Source organism: Euprymna scolopes, chromosome 38, assembly GCF_053919585.1.
Source record: "Euprymna scolopes isolate OS-2025 chromosome 38, ASM5391958v1, whole genome shotgun sequence".
In the NCBI taxonomy this organism is placed as follows: Eukaryota; Metazoa; Mollusca; class Cephalopoda; order Sepiida; family Sepiolidae; genus Euprymna; species Euprymna scolopes.
The window spans coordinates 81,041,276-81,069,033 of NC_136519.1; the positions used below are offsets into that span (position 1 = coordinate 81,041,276).

At 34.0% G+C, this 27,758-nt stretch overlaps 1 long non-coding RNA gene across 1 annotated transcript; it reads right to left on the reverse strand.

The window, feature by feature from the left end:
* Window positions 1–795: 795 nt before the first annotated feature.
* Window positions 796–22,040, reverse strand: LOC145263217 (uncharacterized). The gene is made up of 2 exons (XR_013864495.1): window positions 21,970–22,040; window positions 796–14,924 (listed from the first exon to the last, which is right to left on the reverse strand). It is a non-coding gene; the product is annotated as an uncharacterized LOC145263217 (long non-coding RNA).
* Between the last annotated feature and the right edge of the window lie 5,718 nt (window positions 22,041–27,758).

A 27,758-nucleotide genomic window follows, 5' to 3' on the forward strand; every position in this document is an offset into this window, starting at 1 on the left:
CTTATTGCTAGGGACACCCGGCGTAGCCCGGTCGTAAGATACGCATAAATATGATATTCCAACTTATGCAGATTTCGTATATATTATTATAGAGTCAATTTTCTATCGATTCTTATATATTATAAAATTGTTTTTAAAAATTAAAAAAAAAACATCCATATCACTTGGGTGCATCAGCTTGAATCGAAACTGAAACCAAAACTTATAAAGAATATATATATGTGCATAATTATTTCCACACCAAAGAACGTTGCAGCTCACAAGACCCATGACAGCCCTCATTTTGGCTCATCGGTTAGATATAATCACCTGCATGTCATACTGAGTGTGAACGAGAAATTCTGCATCATCTGCATAAAGAGCTTCCCTAATCAGATCTTGGAACACTTTTGATTTTGCATTCAATCTCCCAATATTAAGTTAGATCCATGTCCAAGGAACCTATATCTAAAATTTCAAGTGCGTAGACCCAAAATTGTCGGAGGTGTTTGGTAGAGTTCTTCAAAGGTCAAATCGTTGAATTTTTACCCCTTAATCGCCAAATTTCTGGCCAGAAATCGATCACATGGATTTTCCCAAATCTCAGTAATCTGTATGTCAAATTTCGAGTCTGTAGACTAAAAATTGACAGAGTTATTGCGTATGGAAATGTACACAGACATTTTCACTTTTATATTATTTTCACACACACACACACACACACACACACACACACACACACATATATATATATATATATATATATATATATATATATATATATATATATGAATAAAAATCAATACGCAAAATATATAAATGTTTATATCTTTTCTGTATTTATTTTCTGTGTGTTGACGTGTAAGAATACAAAAAGTCCTTTGAAAAAAAAAAACAAGAATATTTCCTTCAGAAACACATAATTTTCGACCGATACTTCGATCTTCCTCAGTGTGAATGTGCGGGCAGGGTTAGTAACAGGAGGGGCGCGGGTATAGCCATTAAGGTAAAGATCTATTTGAATATGACCCTGCGAGCATTTTTGACTTGGAATGGTCAGCAACTTGTGTAGCCTCTATTCAAAACTAAGTCTTTCATAAAACTTTGAATTGGATACCCACGCATCCCACGAACATCCTCGCATATGTGAACATACATGTATATATACACTCGCGTACTAACACATATGCTTCTTCACGTAACCATACATACACAAGATACGAGCACACACGTTTATAGACGTGCGTACATATACAGCTGGAGATTGATAAGCAGATGTAAGTTATAAGCTAAGTGGATGCTAAGTAGAATCTTTTTTTTCCAAAAGCTTGGAATGATAGATTTATTGTGGTGCTAGGTTATAGACGCGGTCATCTGGATTGTCTACACGTACGCACCAACCTACACACACACACACACACACACACACACACACACACACGTTTATTTATTTTTTAAAACTCTACTGTAGATTTCGTTAATTGATATATACAACCATATAATGTTAAAATAAATAAATAAATAAACGGAGAATATTCTTTTTTATGTTGATCATCATTTAATTTCTTTCTTTCTATTTTTGTTCAAACATATGAAAATATTCGGATTGTTCTTTTTCTTTCTTCTCTCACACACATGCACACTCCTATATACACACATATATACTCTATACATAAATACATACATACATACATACATACATACATACATACATACATACATACATACATTAAGTGCCAGGTACAGGGTGAAAGCATTGTTTTTAAATTAGAAGCCATCACAAAAATTGGAAGCTCGATATGGCGGTTAGAGAAATCAGAGGTTAATAACGTTTAATGTTGAAACTGAAACTAAAAGATGAATTGCAATGCTTAAACGAGGAGTATTCAACTCCTCGTTTAAAAAAACAGCAACAACAACAACAATAATAATATATGTATACATATATATATATATGTGATAATAACAATAATAATAGTGATAATAATAATCATAATAGCGATAACAAGAATAAGAACAATAATAGTGATAATAATAATTATAATAATCATAGTAATAATAGTAATAATGATAATAACAATACTACTACTACTAATAATGATAATAATAATGATATTAATAACTATTATGATAATAATAATAATAATAATAATAATAAACTCAATCCTGTATGTCTTCATAAAGTGGTACTATAGTATATAGGGTTTGTGAGGGGGGAATGAGGGGAGGGCGCACCCGTGTCTACAGCTATGCATTTGTGTGCGCAGTTATGCGTGCTCGGAAAATGGAATTAAATATGTCGGAAATTAAAATGTGTGGAAACTAAAAAAAAAATAATAATAATAATAAAATGAAGTAAAAGGCCTTACGTAAACAAAAACTAACTTCTAGTGGAGAATGCTAAACCGTTCTTCCACCGTGCATAGTCACTCTGCCCTGTGCCCTGTTGGGAAATGTCTCTGGTAGGTTTCTATTTTTTTTATGAAAAGAGTATTCATTTAGCGGTCCCAAATCTTTACTGAGACCGGAGATGTGTGTATTAAGTCTTAGAATGAGTTTCTTTTCATATTGTCTTCTCTTTCTCTGTGTCCGAAAGGTGGAGGCTGTAAGTATGCATTGCATGTTGTCTATGCTGTGGTCTAGGAGGGTGCAGTGCGTTGCTATTGTGTGATGTGTGGATTTGTCCCTAATTGTTTGTGTGTGGTTGTTGAAACGGAAGCGGAACTCTCGGCCTGTTTCCCCCCACGTAATTACCCTTTGTGCATCCGGTGCAATATATTATGTAAACTACATTGGAACTGTGCGAGCCTTTTCTAGTCTCACACAAAAACACGCGTTCACATTTCAAGCTATATTACTTGTCATATACATACGCGCACACAAACATACGCGCCCACGTCAACACACGTACATATATTCACGTTCGCGTACATACACTCAAATTCACGTGTATACACACACGCTAACGTACGCACATGTACACACACATGGACAACGTCACTTCCCCTTTCAAAGGAAATCCACACATGCGCAAAAGACCACCGGAAACAAGTATAAAAGCAAGAGACAAGTTGTTTCCAGCCCTTTTTAGAGCAGCTTCTGAGCTGATCCGTCTACGGACCGACAGCGTGCCTTTTCGGCAGGCGCGCACACGCGCGTACCTCACGCCACTTGCTACTATGTTGGACAAAAAGCCAACAGACAGTACGTACACTTTATACGCTTTCTATCTCCGTGAAATGGATTGGCATTCTCACTCTTTCTCTCTCTATATATACAACTTGTCCCTGAGAACACCGCCGCGTTGCTGACGGCTAACATGGCGCACAGTTTAACTGATGTCAACCCTCTATCTTTTTCTTTGTCTACACGCTGGACTGCCATTCCCATTTTCCACTACATCACTCACTTCTCTTCCTACGCGCGAACAAACGATAGTGATCCGAACGTGAGATGAACACACATTTCCTTTTTCCTTCTATACTACCAATCCCGCAACAAACGATGGTTACACCCGCGCGGACATGAACACGTGTTATATCTAAAACATTCATTCTTTCAACAGTAAATAAACGACACGTTTATCTATTCCAGCAATTGAGTTTTTGTTTCATTCTTTCCATTCGTTTCATTATTTTTTCTTTTGTAACGGGATTAGGATTTATACATCCTAGTCCTCTATAGGACTATCGCAAGTGAGCGGGGGTAGTTTAAATTGAGTGTTTGTGCCTGGGAGTGTAAATGTGTTGTTAGTTTTAATGTGTTGGCACATTTTGTACATGGGTTTGTTGCATGTTTGTTTCCTAGTGGTGCGACAGTGTTGTGTATTTTTGTGAATGTTAATAGTGACCGTGGATTTGGAGGCTATCTTTTTGCACTGAGTGGATGCGTGTTGTATATTGTGTTGGGGGTGGGGTCATGCTGCAGTTGTCTGAATACTTGTTTAAGGGGGTTGTGGAGTTTGTGTTATTGTTGTGACCAAATTCCATTGGTATTTTGGGGGATGATGTGTTACATTTATATGTGAGTAAATTTAGCCTGCTTCTACGTTCTGCTTTCCTAATTGAATCTTTAATTATTCTAAGGGGGTAATTCCTATGAAGGAAGTAGTTGGCCATAATCCCTACTTAAATATATATATATATATATATATATATATATATATATATATAGCTGAATGTTTGTGTGTGTGTGTCTGGTCATGAATAGGTTCCTATATGGTTGACTATTATAGAACACTGATCGCATATAATGATAGAAGATGTATCGAGACATTGTTGTGACATTTATTATGACACATGGACATCAGTTTTAATTAGGAGTCGAGGAAATAAAAACGTGTTCGGACAAATTTAATGATAAATAGATTTTTCACACATGAATGTTATCCAACGTAAATTCGGCTCTAACTCAAGATCAATTTATATAAAGGTTACAACCATATAAAAAAATTCTTGTAGATCACACCCGGTATTTTGTTTGGAAAGCGACAATGTTGACGAAAGCGACAATGTTGACGAAAGCGACAATGTTGACGAGCAGAAAATGGTATCCATTTTTGCCTGTACCTACTGGTAGGCATTCAAACAATTGCTAAATACAAGTTCAGTTAGTTTTCAGAGATCAAGAGGGTCCTCCCTTGTGTTTTACACTTAATTTTTTTATGCATGTCATATATGTCAGAGTAATCATGTATCTTGTTGACAAAGAGAAGAGGGCTTGTGGAATATCAAACTTAGTATTGTTGTGCTAGCATCACTAAAAACAAGTATAACACCACTTTCCTCGTGTGATATAGTGTGTAGCTTCCCTGAAAAAGGATTTTATTATTCTAGGCAACATCCTGCAAGTCTCCATATTTTTATTTGATTATTTGATATTGTTTAACTTCTAAGAAAAAAGTATTTTCATATTAGCATATCTTGACAAACAAAGTACAAAGAGATTGACGACGTGATGTGATGCCTAATAGACAAATACAGGGTGTCCCAGAAGAAGCTGATGGTTAAAAAAAAAATTATAACTTTCTTACTTTTTTATATTTTTCTTTTATTTTTTCAGATCATCTAGAGCAACCCGTCCAAAGTCATCATGAGTCGTTACACTACCGAGGAGCAGACATTTATCATAGTCGTATTTTTGGTTGAATGAGTCAATATCAGAAACTCAAAGAGAATTTAGACGAAACTTTGACACAAGAAATTCCCCTACTCCCAATGCAATAAAAGCTATGGTGGCTCGATTTCATGCAAGGTTCTGTATGTGACCTGCCTAAATCTGGTAGACCCCGTCCGACAAGAAGTAATGAGAATCCTCAGAGATTAGCAGAGTGTGGCCGAGGATCCATCCACATCAGTAAGAAGGAGATAAAGTCAAATTGGGGTCTCTCGATCATCTTTTCACAGAATGCTTCATGAAGAGGGCAAATTTCCATATAAAATTCAATTGGTGCAAGCACTTCAGCCAAACAAAAAAAAGGGCTGGAATACGCCATGCAATTCAAGATTTGGCCAATCGGGATCCAATCTTTCTCAAAAACCTCATTATGTCCGATGAGGCCAATTTTAATCTGAATGGGTTCATAAATAAGCATTATTGCAGGATTTGGGGATCAGAAAATCCCCACGCAACAGCACAACGGCAATTACACCCTCAAAAATGTGCAGTACGGTGTGGAGTAACGGCGGATGAAGTAATCGGAATTAATGGACATTTGAGTAACATCATTTTTCATAACTAAAATTAAAACTTGCGAAAAACATACCCTAGATTAAGTTGTGTAAATAAAATTAGAACAAGTAGACTGATATCTTACTATATCTCAAAAAAATCACGGAGAGGCTTATATGAATATTGGTAAGCATAACTTAAATATTGTGATAATTAATCAAATTTAATATCCGTCAGCTTCTTTTGGGACACCCTGTATTAGTTCAGTTAGAGATCAACAGGGGCCCTACGTGATTTCTTTATGCATGACATATATGCCCGAGTAATCAAGTATCTTTCTACCTGAATCTCATTATGTCCGATGAGGCCCATTTTCATCTGAATAGGTTCATAAATAAGCAAAACTGCAGGATTTGGGGTCAGAAAATCCCCACGCAACAGCATACTTAAAAATTATTTTTATTTATTTACAAAGGAATCACCACTTATCAAGACCTAGAGGCCACTCGAGGATAAGGGTTAAAGAGTGTACAGTGGTCAAAAGGACAATATCATAGTAATCGTTAGAAGTGTAAATTTGATAAATTGTATTACTTAAGGGGAACGGCTCATCAAGAACTTGTTTACATTGGACTTGAAGACGGCCATGTTTTAATTCAGCTGGAAAGCAGGTAAACGGAAGAAAGTTCCACATGTGTGCAGTTCTTAGAAAGAAACTTTGTTCATGGAATCTACATTTAAGGTTAGGCACAGATAAAGAGTCCATAGCCTTGAGCCCCTAAGGGGCATAAGCCATCTACAACTTTGTAGATGCTTTTGTAGCGACTGAGTTCTTTTTACAGGGTGACAGTGCTGGCCCCACACCCAACCTTCTCAGAAGGTACATACAGTGCCTAGCCTTCCCAAATGGTCACCTATCTGGTACTGGCCAGGCTCAACGTTGTTTAACTTCTGTGATCTGGCGAGAACCGGTGTGTCAACGTGATTGTGCCGTATACACAGATAAAGAGTGGGGGTAAATTATTGATAGTGTTTACAGCTAAATGAGTGTTTTTCGTGTATGTTTGACGAGGGGGGACTAGAGATTGGAGCTCAGACGAACACTTGCCATGAAAATAATGAAAGTTATCTGCAACATAAGTTTACAAGAGTTATGATAGGGAATTCTGGCATTACTAATTGAGCGATACCATTGGAGATACAGAGAAGAGTATATGAGGAATAGGAGTGTATACACTGTGGCAACGTATGGAAGTAAAATCTAGCCAGTTGAGTACATGCGTTCAATAATAATACAATAGTGATTCAACAGATATAAATAAAAATAAATAAAACAGTCTTAAATAAAAGTTTAGTGTTGATGACAAAAAAAGACGTGTACAGAAACTTGCTGTTTTGGCCACATGAGTTTCGTATAACAGTTAAAATAGCAATGGTGTAGTAAAGAGAGAAAAACTAAAAAAACATGGGAGAAAGGAGAGATAAAAAAGTTAGTTATAAAGTTTATTTTAATCATTAAACAGAATATGATCACGATTATGTTTATCAGAAAGCTCGTTTAAGGATAAACATAGTTAGGTTAAGATCTCCTGCATAGATTTGGTAAAAGCTTTATTTACCAAGCATTGTGTGAAGTTAGTTTTAAAGAATTTGTTGAATTCAGTTTTGTTTAACACAGCCAATATGTATATGACTTTTTAAACGAGCACTCTTTCTATACAGCAATAAATAAATGCAGAAAAGATATAAACATTTGTATATTTTTCGTATTGGTTTATATATATATATATATATATATATATATATATATATATATATAAATATATATATATTTTTTATTGCATTTTCACCTCAAACAAGGCAAATTGCCACTTTGGTGTAGGGGGCTACTATCAGGGGCAACAACTACTGGGGTACTATGTAGGGATTTGGGCAGCAAGATGTCGGTTCACGTTACACTTGAACTTCTGCACGTCAGTACTGTTGGGAAAGCAGGGACCTGGAAGGGAATTCCAAAGTCTAGCGGTTCTGGGGAAGAAACTATTGGAGTAGAAAGATCTTTTACATCTAGGGATCTCTACAGTGTGAGGGTGGGATTTAGCAGCCTGTCGGGTTTGTCGAAGGTCCTCACGTCGTGGGGGCACAAGTGATTGCAGTTCGTCAGAGCATTCACCACTAAAATACTTGTAGAACAGGCAGAGGGATGCAACATTTCGTCGTTTTAAAGAATTTGTTGAATTTAGTTTTGTTTCACACAGCCAATATGTATATGACTTTTTAAACGAGCACTCTGTAAGAATGTTGCCCCACATAGTTTACAATAAAAAGGTTTCTATCATTTTTTTTCCATTTTTCTTCACCTTTTCCTTCTAGGGGGTGGGACATCCAACCAGATGTCTTACATTTACCCCTATTTTAGTGAGTCCAACCAAGAGATTTTTTTAGGATTCTAGCCGTCCCTTTCAGTGCAATCGTTTGTATTTCACTTGCACTTGGTTCACCGGGTATGCTTGCTATGTACTTTTTAAAGTTCTTTTTCATAAGCCCAGTTGCTCCTTTGATGATTGGTATAATTGAAACCTCTTAATTTCCAATTTCGTTTAATATCATACATAAGTGCTTGATACTTTATCTTTTCCCTCTCAGCTCTGTTAAGCTCTGCATCATTGGGTAAACTGACCTCCATTATCGTCGCTTTTTTATTCGTTCTGTCCCAAATCACTATATCTGGTTTAATGGCTGCGTTTTCTAGATATATACCAGTAGGAAATATGTAGTCATAGCGAATGGTGTAGGTGTCATTCCCAACTGTTCGCTTGGGAATATAATCCCAGGATTTTTTACTGAACATTTAGTTTCTAACATATCTTCCAATGAAGGTATTTGCAAACTCCATTATGTAATATATAATATATATAATATATATATATATAATATATATATATATATATATATATATATATATATATATATATATATAATAACAATCTTCAAGTAGGAATTTACAACTAGAGGTCAGGTCGCCCACAATCTCAACCTCAGTGTTGCAGAGCCTGCATTTATTTTTATTGCTTAGACCACTCATCTTTTTGAAGGTGTTTTCAGGTCCTGGTCTTGTGCAGCCAATATCAATCTCTCTTGGTCGTAATGGCGGGATCCTCATTTAAGCCAGTACAGGGAACCATCCCTACTGATATATTCTTGAGATAGTTCAGTCAGTAGGTATTTTGCCCGTTTATAGTTGGCCCATTCTTCTGTTTTATTACTATGGAACTGGCTAGTGTATTTTTTCCGGCTTTTGTGGGCCATGTCAGTGGCAGTTTTGTTTGGATTCTCTATGTCATTTGTGAGGAAGTCCTTTCCAAAATGAGTGGCAAGTTGTGTTATGAATGTTGTAATACTTGCCCGGTTCTCATGATGGTCTTTAATTTTCATCAGCTTTGGGTTACTGTCTTTTTTTTTGTTTTATTTTACTTCAGTCGAAGTTCTCAGAAATCAAGGGGCCCACAACCTGGGGCTAACACTTGAACTCTATATGAGATACATAGATATTCGAATGTTCAATTTAAGTTCTTTATTTCTCAAACACTGAGTTAGTAAAGAAGTTGAGAACATAATTTTCCTCTCCCCAATTAACCATTTTTATATGTTGTAGTATATCTTTCATGTTGGTCTCTTGGTCTTACTGAATTCCAGGACAAGAATTTATCTAGTCTGGTGGAGTATCCAGCTTCGTGCTATTACTTGAGGTAATATCACTTTGAGAAGGTGCACCATTCCTCGGAAAAGCTGTGGGATAGCCATAGTGAGGAGATCTTTTTTGGGCTGCGAATACTATGTGATTTTGAATATTCGGTCAGGGTTTACTTCTATGGAAAAAGTATCCTCATGCCAGATTGTTCTGACAAACCCCTGTACAGAGAGACCTTAGTCACTCGAGGATAGTGTCTAGTAGCAGCCACACACTTCACAAGAATAAAGTCTCTATTTTTTATTCATCAGTGTTTTTTCACGTGTCATCTTAAAGTAAAATTCTCTGCGAATGCTGACTGACACAATTCGCAAGTAAAAGGTTTGCATCTAGTCTGAGTGTGTACATCATTTTTTAGAGAAGATTTCCATGAAAATGTAGTAATGCAGAATTCACAAGAATAGGATTTCTCCTTTTTTTTTACTTCAGTAAGTTTGCTGAATTCAGTTTTGAGAAATGAAAGGACTTCCTCCTAGCTAACACTTGATTCTGTTACAGTCTAAATTTATATCGGAGGGTTCTTTTAAGAATAGACGCTGTTCCCTTTATGGCTGCATTTTATATTTTGTTACAGCTTGATCTTCCAGGGGTTGCTTCTAAATATTTCTGAAGACTCTTTTTTATTAGGTCAGTTGCTCCTATCACAACCGGTATAATGTTTATTTCTTTCAAAGACCATGTCGTTTTTGGATCATTTCTAGGTCTTGATATTTTGTTATCTTTTTCCATTCAGCTCTATTAAGGCCAAAATCATTTGAGACTGTGACATCGATAAAGAGCACAGTTCTTTCGGGCTTGTTCCATATTACAATATCTGGTTTGATGGCCTTGTCTTTTATGTCTGTACGTCTTTGTCATAGAACACGTTCACATTTCTGTTTGACATTATCGGTGGTGGTTCATGTTCCCAGATGTTCGTTGATCTGTCAAGTTGCATCTTTCCACAGATTTTCAAAGGAGATATTTACATACTTTGTCGTAGCAGACAGTATAAGGACCATCTGCTAAAAAGATTGGGCATCCAGATATTAGGTGGCTTGAGCTCTCAATCACTGAGTAGCAAAACCTGCATTGGCCATTTGCTTGTAGGCCAGCCATTTTTTTTAATCCATTTGTAAGCCCTTATCTTGACTGGCTACAATAAGTCTTTCTTCGTGAAATGGATCTCCCACTCTTGAGTCATAGGAGTGACGCATCCCTATCTATATACCTGGTAAAGCTCTTCCAGGAACTTTCCTGCTCTTTTACATTGTTCTGATCCTTATTTTCTTGTGTCATTCTCAATTCTAGTGTATTTTTCTTTTTTCTTGCAATCTGTGTTGCTGGTTCATCATATACAATGGCAGTATTTTCCAGTATGACACCCCCAAAGTTTGTAGCAAGCATTGTGACTGAGGTTTGTCGGGGTAGATGTTCATGATGGTTCCTCACTATTTCTATAGTCATATTTGTTGAGCCTTTGATATACTGCCCCATGCTTACTATGGTTACTCGATATGCATGGTTTATGTCAGTGAGACCAAGGCTACCCTTTTTCTTGATAGGTATATCCTGTCTATACATTCGTTTCAGTATAATATTTAATGAAAGGTTAGGAATTTCTTAGTCTTTGTATTTAGCCTATTGATATTGCATTGAAGCAAGTCAATAATACCAAAACCATATGATATGACAGGGATTTGCAAGCTGATTTATGGCATTTATTTTGTTTTGGAGCTGAATTCGGATTTCAGGATCTTTTTAAGGCGTGATGTGTATTCTTGTTCCACCTTATGTCTCATTTTTTTCATGCCCTACAGTTACGTTTTTCTCTATACCGACGTACTTATATGTGGCCATCCTCGCCAACATCTTCAATAAAGCTATCATTCAACCAAAGATGTTCGGATGTTGTCATTTTTCCTTTGTTTATTGTGCATTTATCAAATCCAAACTCCATGCAGACATCCTCTGTGAAAGTTTTTACAATTTCTATCAGGGAGACAAGTTGTTTTTCTGTCTCTACATAGAGTTTGAGATCGTCCATAAAGAGTAAGTGTTCACTCTTTTACTTTTTCCTGCCTCTAGTAAACTGTACCCAGCATCACATTTTTAAGAAGCTTTCTGAGTGGGTCAATTGTAAAGCATAAGAGCAATGGTGACAGGCTATCATTTTGATATATACCTCACTGTCCCTTCCCCATGTGTTTTTTAAAGCGAAATTAATGCAAATGCTGAACCACACACTTCACAATAAAATGATTTTTCTCCAGTGTGTGTTTGCATGTCTGATTTTAAGTATTTTGAGAAAATGCTGAACTACAGACTTCACAACTAAAAGGTTTCTTTCATTTTAATTTTCTTTTCACTTTGTTTTTGCTGGGGATGGGGCATTCTACCGGATGCCAAACATTCTCTCATTAGTTTAGTTACTCCAACCAAGATCTCTTTTTAAGATTCTAACCATCCATTTAAATGCTATTGTTTGCACTTGGTTCACCAGGTATATTCCCCAGATAGTTTTTAAAATTCTTTGTGCTCACATATGCGATCTTAATGTAGAGTTTTGTGAAAATGTTGACCCACACTTGACAAGAAAAAGGTTTTTCTCCAGTATGTTTACGCATGTTATTTTAATGGAGAATTCTTTGAAAATGCTGCTCCATACACTCCACAAGAAAAACTTTTACCCCTTTGTTTCATTTTACTTCAGTCGAAGTTGTAAAAAATCAATCTTCCTGACACTTGATCTTCATATAAGATATATAAATACTTATATAAGATATATAAATATTCATATAAGATATATAAGTATTCAAAGATTCCATTAAAGTTCTCCTTTACATCTCAAACACTGAGTTATTTTTCTTGTCTTGCTTATAAGGCTACAATTCATCTAGTCTGGTGGAATATCCAGTTCACCTGAGGTACCATCATTTGGAGAAGGTGCACCATCTATTATATAAATCTCAACCATCTGTTTAAATAAATGTATGCATGCATGTATGTATGCATGTATGTATGTATGTATGTTTGCCTAAAAATTTTGACAGAGGCAATGGATTTTCACAAGATCAGTATCGTTTTAAAGCTCGACCCTTCAGATGACAAACATCGAAAAATTGGCTTAAAATATTAATTCCTTCACTCTCAACCGGGCACTTTTCTACAGGGAGGAGTCGCTTTTTTCGCCCATATTTTTGAAAGTTATCCCCTCTTTTCGATTGACTAGCCTTAATTTAAATCTACGTCATTTCCGGTTTGGTGATGGCCACCCTTCTCGGTACAGGTTTTAGCCTGCTTGCCTACTACCACGATTCTTTTTTTTTCTCAACACACACCTACAAACACCCGAGCAATGCTGAACACCCAGGCTATTTCCTAATAAAAGCCAATACAGCTTAGCCATATCAAGATCTTATTTGGGTTGCAAATATTATGTGATTTTGTAAGGAAAAGTATTCTCATGCCAGGTTGTTCTGACAAACCTTTTTACAGAGACCTTAGACACACAAAGATATTGTTTAGTAGGCATTTAAGTTCTCTCCAACAACTTCAGTACGTTTTTATGTTATTCTAAATAAAAATGTGTTGTCATTTTTGATTTACTTCAGTTAGTTTTAAGAGCTAACATTAAGATTTAGATTTATATCTGAGGGCTCTTTAAACCAGCTGTGAACATCCCCCTGTTTTTTTATTGAAACCAGCCGAGAGCTCTTTTTAGTGTCCTTGTTGTTCCCTTAAGTGCAATTATCTGGATCTCTCTTGCACTTGGTTCACCAGGAATATTAGTTAGGTAGGACTTCAGGTTCTTCATAAGCCCTGTGGCTTTTATAATAACAATGTGTGTGCACGTGTTGTTTAAAATTAGAAATTTACGAAAATATTGAACTACACACTTCCCAAGGGTCTGTTGTTCTCCAGTGTTTCCTTGCATGTTTCTAGAGTATTTGCTACTGAAAAATACTTATGTACATATATCATGAGGACACGTTCGGGACAAGCTCAAAGTGTAGTATCTGTTCTTCAGATGCTGCACTTCTATTTCTTGTTCTCTTTCGGTGGAGGAGAAATCCTTCACGACTGAGACAATTTTTATTTTTGTACCTTTTCTCCACGTTAAAAAACGACCCTGGTGTCTAACTCTGTCCCGTGGGGAGGCATAGTAAATCGGTACATCACATTTATTATTTAACAAGCATGGTCAATAAATTATATAAATTTATAAACATAAGATTTATAAGATTATAAGATTTTTTACAGTTTTTTTTGCATGTTTCCTACTGAATTTGAAAACATCAAACTTCTTATTCACATACTTTATAAGAATAGTTTTATGTTATTTTCATTTTTTTTATTTTCTTTCTTTTTAGGTAGTAGTGATTGGTATGGGCCACCAAACCAGCTGCCAACATTCCCCTGTTGTTTATTAAAACTAACCAAGAGCTCTTTTTAGTGTCCTTGTTGTTCCCTTAAGTGTAAGTGTCTGAATCTCTTTTGCACTTGGTTCACCAGGAATATTAGTTAGGTAGGACTTCAGGTTCTTCTTCATAAGCCCTGTGGCACCTGTAATAACTGGTATGATTGATACCTCCCTAAGGTTCATATCGTACATCAGACCTTTATATTTGTGTTCACGTGTCTTTTTAAATAGTTTTTATCCATTTTTTCTCCTTAAACATGCTTATGAGAACACTTCCGATTAGACGTACATTTACATAACACTTACATCTTAACAGAATGTGTCCGCATATGTCTTTTTAAATGACTACTACGTGAAAATGTTGCCCTACAGATTTCACAAGAATAGGGTTTTTCTCCAGTATGTATGCGTGTATGTTGTTTTAAAGTAGAACTGTCTGAGAAAGCTGAGCCACACACTTCACAAGAATATGGTCTCTCTCCAGTATGTGTTCGTATATGTGATTTTAATGTCGAGTTCTGTGAAAATGCAGCCATGCAGATTTGACAAGAATAAGGTTTTTCCCCAGTGTGCGTTCTCACATGTACTTTTAATTTATAATTATCATGAAATGCTGATCCACAGATCTGGCATGAATACGGTTTGACTGTTCCATGTGTTCGCATGTGTGTTTTTAGATGAGTCTTCTTGTAAAATGCTGCTGCACAGATTTCACAAGAATGATGTTTTTTGCCAGTGTGTGTCAGCATGTGTGTTTTTAAATGAGAACTTTGTGAAAATATTGAGCCACACACTTCACAAGAAAAAGGTTTCTCCCCGGTGTGTGTTCGCAAATGTCGTTTTAAATTAGAAATGTATGAAAATGTAGAACCACAGACTTCACAATGATGGGCTGCTTCCCCAGTGTTTTCTTGCATGTTGCTTTGAAAACTTCAAAATTCTTATTCACCTTTATGAGAGTAATTTTTTCTCTATTAAATACTTGTGTCACAAGAACGATTTCGATGAAGCATGGGTTCACATCTATTTTGATTCAATGAGAATTTTAAGATATACTTAAAGCAGAATAAAACATATTCCTCATCATTTGTTATTCTTCACTTTTTTCTGCAGGACCGTTATCTGTAAATGAAAAAATATTATTAAACAAATATTACATTTTAAAATAACTAAAATTTGGAATTAAATTAATTATAATACAGCAAAAGATAATTTTATATACGACATATACACTCAGAGATACAATATTTATCTACTTTGAAACTTTTTAATTTCTTTACTTACTGTAAACAAGGCTCCGTGTTCTTACTTCATCAGTGGGAGAAAGTGCACCATTCCTTGTAAAAATCAGTGCAGGTTGGTTACACTGAGATATGAATATGTGTTTGTATATTAAGAGATACAATATCTATCTACTTCGGGGGTTAGTTATATTGATATCTTATTAAATATTATGTGATTTTGAATACTTAGTTAGGATTACTTAACAAAGCATGTTGACTTTAAGAAGGTTATATTTATTTATGAGAAGCGTTTCAAGTTTGATGGGCCTGATGGATGGTGTACTTGGCCGAGAAGGGGTAAGCCTGTTGTACTGAACAAATGATAGATGGAAGAAGGAGGAGTTATGGTTTGGGGTATGATCTTTGGTAATGGAAGAGATCCTTGGGTTTTGTTTTACTTGTCGAACAATTTTCCGTTCATCTCTTGGGGAAAGAATCCTTTTTCTCCCTCTACCCTCTAAACTCATAACGTGGCCTTGCGATTTGAACTTGTTTATTATGGCTCTAACAGTGGATTTGGGAAGGTTTAGCTTCTTTGAAATCTTATCATAGCCCTCCCCATTGGTATGGCATGCTACAACAAGCTTCCTGACGTCTTCGCTGTGTTCCTTAGTTTTAACCATGGCGATTGAAAATTATAATTTAGTCACTTATAATAGTTTAAATAAATCGCTATCTAAAAATTATCTGAAAAAAATTATTCACTGAATTAGCGTTAAACAAGCATAATATGGCTATAAAAAAGTTCAGAAAGCACGTAAACCGGAAATTGATTGATATTATACTGATACTAAAAGAAAAACAAAGCCGTGCCAATAATTTTGAACAAGGGTTTTTTGCAATTATGTTTGTTGTTCCTTTGTTATTTATTTTTTCTAAAATCCGATTGCTGCATCGGAAAGGCCAGTTAAAAATACATAATATACTTTGTTATTTTCTTTAATTTAATCCCTTTTTTAGAATTTATTAGACAAAATTTAACTTTTATTTTACCGTGCCAATAAATATGATCATCACTGTATATATATATTAAATATATATATATACTCAATATATATATATATTGAATATATATATATATTCAATATATATATATTCAATATATATATATTCAATATATATATATATTCAATATATATATATATTCAATATATATTCAATATATATATATTCAATATATATATATATTCAATATATATTATATATATATATTCAATATATATATATATTCAATATATATTCTATATATATATATTCAATATATATATATATATATTCAATATATATTCAATATATATATATATTCAATATATATATATATATATATTCAATATATATTCAATATATATATATATTCAATATATATTCTATATATATATATATTCAATATATATATATATATTCAATATATATATATATTCAATATATATATTGAATATATATATATATATTGAATATATATAGAATATATATTGAATATATATATATATTGAATATATATTGAATATATATATATATATATATATATATATATTGAATATATATATATATTGAATATATATTGAATATATATATATATATATATATATTGAATATATATATATAGAATCTGTTACAAATGTTTTGCGACTGTTCAGACAATTTCAAACCTTATATCGTTTGCAAATATTCACAAGAACGACCTCTCTTCAGATGTTGAGGAAAACACTTTTTAATGGGCAATATGGAATTCAATTTACTTTTAAGGAAAAACTGTGATAAAAAAAATTTACTACATTTCTTCCTTTAGAGGTTTTTTCCATTTTCCGTTTGTTATGGATTTTTATATCTACCTATTTTCCTATCTCTTATTTTAAATGTTTCCATCTATTATTCATTTATTCTTGCAACCAATTACATGTGTTCACTTAATTTAGGTTATTATTACTTTTCTCTAAGTTATTTATTTTTATCCCCCCCCCCAATTTTGGACCTAATATTCTATATATTGCTTTGATTCTATGTTCGTTTTGTATCCAATGTTTATATTGGTGATTTTCAATTATATAGACATACTTATTTGTGTAATTTCAAAAAGCGGTTGTAGTTTAAATTTATTCTAGAAGGTTGGTTGGTTGGTTGGTTGGTTGGTTGTTTTTGTTTTACGGCATATCAACCCTTTTCGGGTTATTTAATGCCGAATCCAAAGATTTTGAAGAAAATTTTTTTTAATAGAATATATTTGTTGTTTTCACATCGGTTTCTATTTAACCCATAGTTGGGACCCTAACAGGTACTACCACTCCGGGTCAGAGTGGACCTGGGAGCAATGGTAATTAAAGGGTTGCTCCACACTCCCCAAAGCCCACAAGCTGGGGCCTCACCACTGGATATAGTTTAAGGTCATATCCAGGACCCCCATTGAGGGACTTTTACCCTCTGCAGGGGGGCAGTCGGCGTATTCTAATGCCCCACTGACCGGCAATATTCTACAGGGCCATAGTTAGTATTACTCTTTATTCAATGCTAGCTTAGTTTGCATTTTAAATTTTGGATTTAAATTTTTTTTTTCTTTCATTTTTTCTTTCGTTGCAATCTATTTTGATTTACAGTTATTTGTTAATTTTGACATAAGGGAGGTAACTCTATTCGTTAAAATTTGAACCCTTCTGCCATTTTCTATATTAATCAATTCCTGTTATGGCGTTATGATTTAGTTATTAGTTAATCATCCTTATTTAATTTTAGGCTAACATGTTCAAATTTTAAGTTTATTATGTCATCTCTATTGGGACTCTGATTTATTTCCAAAGTTTTAACCTAAGTGTGCCACAAAAATTTTCTCAGGTTGCTGTTGGCGCTAAATTTTATTTTTTCCTTATGTCATTAATTTCAGTTCAGGATTTATGCTCTTAAATTCTTTTCCAACTATAAACATCCTATTTATAAATATTCTATTTAACTCCACTATGTTTTCCTCCGATGAAAGTAGAGGTCACCTTGGTTTTTGAATTTTGAAACAGAATGTTCTATTTGTAGTTCTTTCTTCTTACCGTGCCTTTCTTCCTGACCTCGATTCGCGATACTGAGTCTTTTCCCTTCTTCACCCTCTTTCTGAAATGAACAACACAAAATCTCTTTCACTGACCAAAGCAAATGAAAGAATGCCGCCAACACCAAAAAATTTGACATCTTTTATTTCCGCGGGGCGTAAACTTATGCAAATCAGTACAAACCAGATTTCCTGTACCATCACACAGGTGCAGTGTCGTTTGTGCATTAGACATGATAGCGTTTGGCTCATCATACATTGTCTACACTCCTCACTGATCCCTGATCACAGCATGTGCAAGGTCACGTTGGTAATCTTTGGCATGTACTTTGCTGTAAGGGTAGTTCTGGGGTTTCTCTATCCTGTGTTGTCTGTGAGCCAGGCAGTGTCATACCCTCAATATAATCTGAAGTCGCATCTGCTCTGTCAGATGGAACGTCATTTTATCTGTGTTCCGAGGGTTCTCCATTTTGGGTTGGTTGTCGGTCAGACAGTATAATAGATGCAGTGTCATCTGAAATCTCGTCATCTGCATTACCAGAGAGGATGGTATATGTCTGGGGTTGTATATCCTTCACATGGCGCAGGACACCATCAACACCAATGGCTTGTGGGCTAATCACTTCCATTAGTTCCTTCTTGGAACTTGGATGTGCATTGATAACCTGGCAGTTTTACCCATACAGGGTCACCCAGGTAGTATTGGGTTTGTGCGGAGGCTGGTAATGTGGGCACTGGGTCGATGTTCTTCACCCTAACTTCATATCTATAGATCCCATTGGTAGGTGCAGTCAATGATGATGGGCCTAACATTGTACCAATACACTGCTTCCTGAACAGTGCATCTCTTTCTGGCTGCAATCCGCTTAATATTGTGGTGACATTGTTCTGCAATGCCACTGCTTGCTGGCAGGTATGCACACCGAAACCGCAGACATACTCACCAACCACCAGAAAACTCCTTGAATTCCTTACTGGTAAATGCAGTGCTGTTGTCAGTAAGCAGTTTCTGCGGTGGCCCACACTCAAAAAATATTGACTCAAGATTCTAAATGATGTGTCGGGAGTCCTGCTGCGACAACATCCACCAAATGGTAAAACACACTGGATCGCAATCAGTGAACGTCAAGAAATGTTTGCCGTTAAAGTGTGTTATATCCATCCCCAGCCTTTGCCAATTAGCTTGTACCACCAATTTCCCTGGTGTCCAATTAACTATTGATGGATCATCATCCAACATTCCTCACATTCTCCAATAGCTAGTCTGAAATCAGCTTTGGTAATTGTTGGGCAAACCAGCCAAATGAAATATGCTGTACGTCAGATGCCTGAATGTCCACTACTCTTATGCAGTTCCATGATCTGACTACTAGTCATTGCGTTACTCTTTGCAGCACAGGTACGAAGTACAGGCTCAGTAACAAATTTCATCCTATTGAGCCACCTTTGTGGAACATATGTCATGGGGTCTGCCAAGTTCTGACTCAACGGGACCAGAGAAGCATCTATTGAAAGTCCATACTCTTCTACCAGTGATTTTATCGTGTCCAATCGTCATCGGAGTAACACTTCACTGGTAGCCTTTGTGAATACTCTAGTTTTTCCAGTGAGCATGTCCACTAACCAGTGATGCACACTTACCAAGTCTGTTTTTAAATGTTTTCATATGTACGTAGATGAGCCTCTCTGTGATTTTTTGAGATATAGTAAGATATCATAGTCTACTTATTCTAATTTTATTTACACAACTTAATCTAGGGTATGTTTTTCACAAGGTATAAGTGTAGTATCTGTTCTTCAGATGCTGCACTTCAATTTATTTTTCTCTCTCAGTGGAGGAGAAGTCTTTCACGACTGAGACAATTTTTAATTTTTGTTCTTTTTCTCCACGTTAAAAAACGACCCTGGTGTCTAACTCTGTCCTGTGGGGAGGCATTGTAAATAGGAACCTTACAATTGATTAAAAAAACATATCATAAAACTTTAATTAAACTTGGAAATACGATTTTAAAAATAGTGTGGATCAATAAGTGCATCATCACCAAAATCTTTGTTCAAACTTCATATCGTGTAATATTTGAATTTAATATCATTTCAAAATTTTCAGAAATAATTATTTTTTTAGAATTCTGTTTTTTTTTTTTGTTGTAATTCAAATATTACCGAAAAATATTATTATCAAGAAAAACTGTGGGGTTTTTTAACATAATAATATTGATTTTATCTTAACAATAATATTGATTTTATGTCCAATTATAAGGTAAGTGAAATAAATAACGAGATTATATATATATATATATGTATATATATATATATATATATATATATATATATATATATATAGAGAGAGAGAGAGAGAGAGAGAGAGATAGGTGCTAATGCAGAGAGTGATCCGTACTATTTTTTAAATTGTATTTCCACGTTTAATTAAAGTTTTATGATATGTTTTTTATTCAATTGTAAGGTTAAAGTACAGAATAGGTACAAAACACCCTCCCCTCCCCATGTTAAGAATGGCTTTTTAAATAATAACGTTATTATTTCAGCACGGATCACTCTCTGCATGAGTACCGATATATATATATATATATATATATATATATATATATATTATTTATTTATTTATTTGATCTTTTCAGCTTAAAAAATATTGAGATTTTTATCGCCCTACATTTATTTATTTTTAGTTTTCGTAAAATGAAATATGGGGGTGGGTAGAACATCTAAAAGAATTTCTTCTTATATATTTAACGAAATCTACTTTTATGTAAGTTTATTTAATCTATATATATAAAAGGCAAAATGTGTGTGACCATTTCGTGTATGTCTTCAAAAGGCTTTTCTCGCACACGCTCCCGGGTTCGTTACTATCGCTTAAAACTGTTTATATAGGTCCTATATAATAATATCTAGGAATTAGGAAACCGCGTAGCGTATAGATTTATTTACATCGATTTTTACAAAATTATTGCTATTTTGGCTGCTTGCGTGTTGATTGGGCTTTTTAGTATAAATAAAGTGAAACTAAACTCAAACAGACGTGTTCGCGGCATTGCGCCGGGAAAAACGTCCAAACAAACTCAGACACTTACGCTGCATGACTTCTATTTGACCTTCTTAATTAGGTCAAATGGAAGCAGCAAAGTTAACTTTTATTACGCACGCCTGTTTTTATAGTTATAGTTAGATAAATAAATTCAAACACGTCTACGCTGTATGTCACAGTGGCCCAATGGTAACATCGCACTTTTTTTTTTTTCACACATTAATTTCCAACTCAAGGGTACGGGTTCGAATCTCATACTCACCTACCAAAACATTTTTTTATTATTATTTAAACCCCCCCCCCCCGGAGTTTTGATTGACCTCGACACCCGGGCATCGCCGGGTACCTCCCCCCCCCCCGCTAGTAATAAATAAATATCGAAAATTTCAGGGAAATATGACTATTATTTGATTTTTGCTAGATTTTTAAAATATGGGAATGTTTACGGCTTCAAAAGCATCACTACATAGGAACGCTGTTTTAAAGCGTCGATAATGTAAACACAATTTTTGTCTCGCATTTTCATTATTTATGTTTGCTGTCAAAAATTTTTTTTTTAATATTAGCAGTTTATTTGAAGTTTCTTTTGAATGGTTAAAAAGTTAGGATGATAATATTGAATTAAATTACAGTTACATCGTGTTACATAAAGGGGGAGGGGCGGCGAAACTGGTGCGCGTTAGAGGTACGTACTGTTTACATTGGAAGATTTTTAAAAACATATCTATATTTAAAAATTTTTTTAAAAAATAGCTCGTAAGCTCCATTACAGCACAAAATAAACTAAATTAAACAAATAATACTTACTTTTTCTTTGCAATAAGTTTTAAATCGAGGAGGAAGTCATCATTCAAGATGGAGAAAGTAAGAGCAGATTCGCAGAAAACGAAAATAAAAAAGAAATCAAAACAAGAAATTCTTCCAAAACAACCGATTTATTTGGCGAATATCAAGGTTAAAATTAGTATTATTTTTATTAATCTCAATATTTTGATATTTTAATTAGAACACAATAGGATCCTGGTGCATTTAAGTAGTACCAAACCTTCGTAATATATGCCATTAAGGCCTGGGAGCTGAAAAATGACGTCACCGCTGAGGGTCTTACCACAGCCACCGAGCGTAAGAAGAAGGCCTGTTAACTGAAAAATGTCTGCAGGCAATGTAGGTAAGATTTGTCAGACTGTCAGTACCATATGAGGGCCATTTGAAAAAGAGTAATAAAAGATTTTTAAAAAGAAAAAGGAACACAGTTCGATTACTACTTAAACTGAACTTTATTCAATATAAAATATAAACATTATCTATGTAAAATTAAGTAATTTTAAAGCAATATACAATTTAATACTGATAAAACTGAATTATGAATTTAGGGAACAAACAGTTAAAGAAACATTAAACAAATATTTTTTGGCCTTCGAAACAAGATCACAGTGTAGTATCTGTTTTGATGCTACACTTTACCTTTTCTGTCTTCGGTCGGTGGAGGAGAAATCTTTCATGACTGAGATTATTTTTGTTCCTATCCAGAGTGCCCCTTATTGGGAAGCTGGATTTTCTCCACAAGATTATATGTTGAAATATTTAAATAACTATTACTTTAAATACAGAAATTATATTTAAAGTTTTGGTTTTCTGTTCTTTTATGTCCATTTTTTTCCCCATGTTTTTCATCAAAATGTGTAGCGTATTAGTTGTCTCACAAGACATCATCAGTGATTGCTCACTGGCAGTAACCTGTAGTGTTCCCTGGAGACCAAGTGACAAGTCTCCCCAGATTTCCAGTGTTCTCCACCTTTTGACCACTTGTGCAGATGATTGCATGTTATCGCAACAGCCGTTGTCACTGATTTCTCGTTGGCATCGGCCATTGGTGTTTCCTGGTTTTTGGGTGACAAAATTCCTCCCCAAGGTACCAGATTTGAACTGCACACTTCCAGTGGAGATTTGGTCAGTACTCTCTCACCTCGGTCTTTCCATCCTCCCTGACCCTTCACAACTAGTTGGTGTGGTGTGGCGCCAGTCGATGTCATCTACAGTTTTTTTATTATTATTATTAATATTATTATTATGATAATAATAAGGGTGCTTGTGCAGTGTACGCATGTGTATTTTAAATATTATTTTCAAGTTAAATTAAATTTTAGGTTTGTATTACTGTACACATAGATTCGAAAAAGTCATCAAAAAACAAATATATCACAAATAAATGTTATCAAAGGCAAGATAAGTTAATCGGTAATCTCCAAAAATACCGTTAGGGCTTACAACATGGCCGCCAGAAGAGTCAACAAAAAACTGCGAATAAAATATATAAAACTCGTAATTTCTGTTTTTAAAGTGGGTTGTCAATTTTCTTTATGAAATATACTTCCAAAATAAACTATTACAGTCGTTTAAAACATAATAGAAGTATTATTTTTTTATTTTTTAAAAACAATGTTTACAAAATGTCTACGCACGTTCGTAGACATTTTGTAAACATTGTTTTTAAAAAATAAAATATAATACTTCTATTATGTTTTAAACGACTGTAATAGTTTATTTTGGAAGTATATTTCATAAAGAAAATTGACAACCCACTTTAAAAACAGAAATTACGAGTTTTATATATTTTATTCGCAGTTTTTTGTTGACTCTTCTGGCGGCCATGTTGTAAGCCCTAACGGTATTTTTGGAGATTACCAGTTACTCTTCTACCTATCTGGGAAGGTTTTTAGTGGTTTTACTCACTAAAACGTGTAATCGGTTCGAAAATCAAACAATGTTTATCAATATATTTTAAAAAGAAAAATGTCGGCATGTTTGTAACTTATCTTGCTTTTGATAACATTTATTTGTTATATATTTGTTTTTTGACAACTTTTTCGAATCTATGCGTACAGTAAAACAAACTCGTTATGTAAATTATTTACAGTTAAAATGTTATAAAAAAACAAAAAAATTGAAGTTTTAAATATATTTCAAAGAATTGAATTACGCCCCGTGCTAAAATATTGATAATTCACCAATCGTAAAAAAAAAAAAAAAAAAAAAAACACTCCCGTGAAAAATGCTTACTTTAAAATATTTGAAAATACTCAGTGAAAAGTTTTATTTATTATTAAAAGAATGGACTGAAAAATATTATATAAACATTGGGGTTTGCATTACTGTACACATTCGAAAAAGTTGTCAAAAAACAAATATATAACAAATAAATGTTATCAAAGGCAAGATAAGTTACTTTTCTACTAAACTGGATATGTTTTCATTGAATGTAACATGTTTATTCAGCTCGAAAAACATACTGTGTTTACCGATGTATTGGAAAATTCAAAATGGCGCCCGACTCTCTCTTTAACACGGTAAGTTTGGGAAAAGGTGCTATAAATAATAAACTAGACAAAATACTGTTAGAAACTCGCTCAATATATATTACCGTGACATAGGTTGACATATATTCGGTGGTTTTTTAATAGTATTTTGTCTAGTTTATTATTTATAATACCTTTTCCCGAACTTACCGTGTTAAAGAGAGAGTCGGGCGCCATTTTGAATTTTCCACTACATCGGTAAACAATGTATGTTTTTCGAGATGAATAAACATGTAACATTGAATAAAAACACGAAAAATTTATCCAGTTTGGTAGAAAAGTAACGGATCTTGCTTTTGATAACATTTTTTTGTTATATATTTGTTTGTTGACAACTTTTTTGAATCTATGTGTACAGTAATACGAACGCAAAAATTGTTTGTTTTGCAGTAAAAAAAAAAATAAATAAATAAAATGAAATATTCGACTTTCTCCAATAAAAATAAAAGTTCAAACACGAATTCACTTACGATATTTTGATTAAAATTATCCCAAATGTGCAATTATAATAATTATTTTCCGAATGGAGAATTGTTCTTTTTCTTTAGAACATACATGGATAATCGGTAACACATATTGGTAGCTATATTTTATGCCTGTTAGCATGACCACGTGGTTTGGTTGAATACCGGAAGCTGTCTTTGCCTACAACTTAATTAGGAAGTGACGTTACGCTGTCGTATGCATCGGCCTTCTTTCTCGGTAGCCACGGTCTTACAAGCAAGATCTATCGAATAGTCAGATTGTCGGTAATGAATAATTCTTTTTTTTTTTTTACAAAACACATTAGAAAATTTAAAAATTGAATGAAAAAAAGAGAAAAATAAGGAACATGATGATTTGTACTGAAACTCATTCAATATTGATTAAAAAAAAAAAAAGAATTCGAAACGGAAAAGTTGCGTGTTTCTGCGTGAAAAATAAGCATTTCGTTGTTTGATGGAACTTAAAGACTAAAGTACGTTCATTATTTACTTATGAATTATATGTAGGCACCGCCAAAACTGGGGGGGGGGGAGCAGGTCAGTACTTTTTGACGGACCGTCTTTTTAAAAATCTACCAAAAAATCAGGTAATTATCCGATCAATACGAAATTTTCAGCGATTGTTAGGAGAAGAATGAACTTTATAACAGTGTACTTATTTTTCATAAACGATATTTATATATATATATATTTTTGCTTACAACCCCCCCTTGTTTTGAAGTGGGAACAAATATGCTTAAAATAATCATCTGAAACTGAACAAAACATATTGTGTTGTTGTAAGGGACAGAATTATAGATTAAAAAAAAAAAAAAAAAATTGTTTGCATACCTTATTTTGACGTCTGAATATCAGAACTTCGATTGTGTTTAATTATCCCGCTTTTGAGTTTTGAAGTGTGAAATTCGGTGAATATGTTAAGTAAAATAATTAATTTAAGTTAAGCAAAACAAAAAAAAAATTTTTTTATATTTATACGAAAAAAGCCATTTTAAAATTTTTGATAAATGAATTAACAATTTTTTTTTAGCGAGCCGAATAATGCATGACCATTATTAAACAGGGCATGCTTTGAATAATCGATACAAAAAAAAAAAAATTCGATAAATATTGTGCCCTTTGTGTTAAAAATAGCATCATTTTTTTCGATACCGTTTGAAAACGTTTGCCGCCTTTCGACTACGGTGGACCAAACGGGCTGAAATAATTTTTTTTTTATTCTGCTTTAAATTGCCCCCACCCCATTTTGGGGAGCCTGGCCCCCACACACATACACATTAAAAACCAAACTCATACAAATGGTCACCCATCTGGTACTGGCCAGCCTCAGCTTAAATTGAAATTTTCGTCACTGAAAAATAAGTTTTTTTGGCCTGTTTGGTCTTCCATAGTTTTCTTATTATCAAACGAAAACGTAAACAGAGTCGATCTGAACTCTACGTCGACGCGAAATATCTGGTTACCTATATGAATAAGTGGAATTATTTGAAATTCAGGTACTTATATTATAATATTTTTGCATATTCTCTTAGAAAATCATCCTAGATCTTAGTTAGACAATAAATAAATTAATTAATTATTTCAAAAACCTTTTTTTTTTTATATTTATGTACATTTTTTGTCCAAGACAAAAAATGTCAATTGTTAACTTTTGGGGGAAATTTAACATTTAAAATTGAATTAAAAATAGTAGAAAAAGTTTTACATTATTCTGTTTTCTATATGATAAAATTCAGGGTTTTATCTTTCTGGAAAAAAAAAGTTACTCAGAAATAATGGATTTTAATAAATGTAATTTAGTTTTAAAAAACAACAACAACTTGATTTTGCGGCCATTTTTGGCGGTGCCTAATTATATGTAATCGGAAGAAAAGGAAGAAGCAGGATTCGATTTATAGTAAAACTGAATTTTATTCGGTAAATATCCAGATCCGCTACTACAGAACACCGACCACTCTAATTTGTTTTTTTATAGGTAATTGAGGTCGCTGACACCGAATCTTATAGTCAAATTTGGGGCAAATTTACCGTTTGCATGGTATTTACCCCTGAACCCACGAACTACTTTCCACCATTTTGCAGCTTCCGTTTATGCTACGCGCATGCACGCTATAGCATAAACGACGGCTTCACCAAGCAAACTACGTTGGGGGAGGGTTTTTCTTTTTCCAGGACATAGAATTTTCTACTTTTCAAAAATACATTATAGCACTTTTTGGGTGGAAAATTTAAAATTAGCTGAAAAAGAAATAAAACAAGAAAAGGAAAGCACTCCAAGTTGGAGTAGGGGGGGTTAATTTATCTGTTTTTTTTTTGTTTTTTTTTACCTGGAACATAGAATTTTCAAATTTTCAAAAAGTAACGCACCGACATTTACCAATTAGAACACCATTTAACATTTTCCGAAGATTTTACTGTTTACATTGGGGGGCGCAAGCGGGGGGGGGGTGAAAAATGTTAAATGGTGTTCTAATTGGTAAATGTCGGTGCGTTACTTACGGAAAAACGTTTAACTAAACTGCAAAAGCACCTATTAAGCCACATAAGTTCTATAATTGAATCCCCCCCCCCCCCCGCAAAAAAAGAATGAAAAACATAAAGATGTTTGGTGCTTATGTTTTTTAAAACCACATTAAAAACTACGGGAGACAAAAAAAAAAAAAAAAAAAGTTCCCCAATTTGTTGTACTTTTTTTAACTGTAAGTCATTAAAAAAATGTCAGTCCGTAATTTTTTGATTGGTACGCCATGTGAGA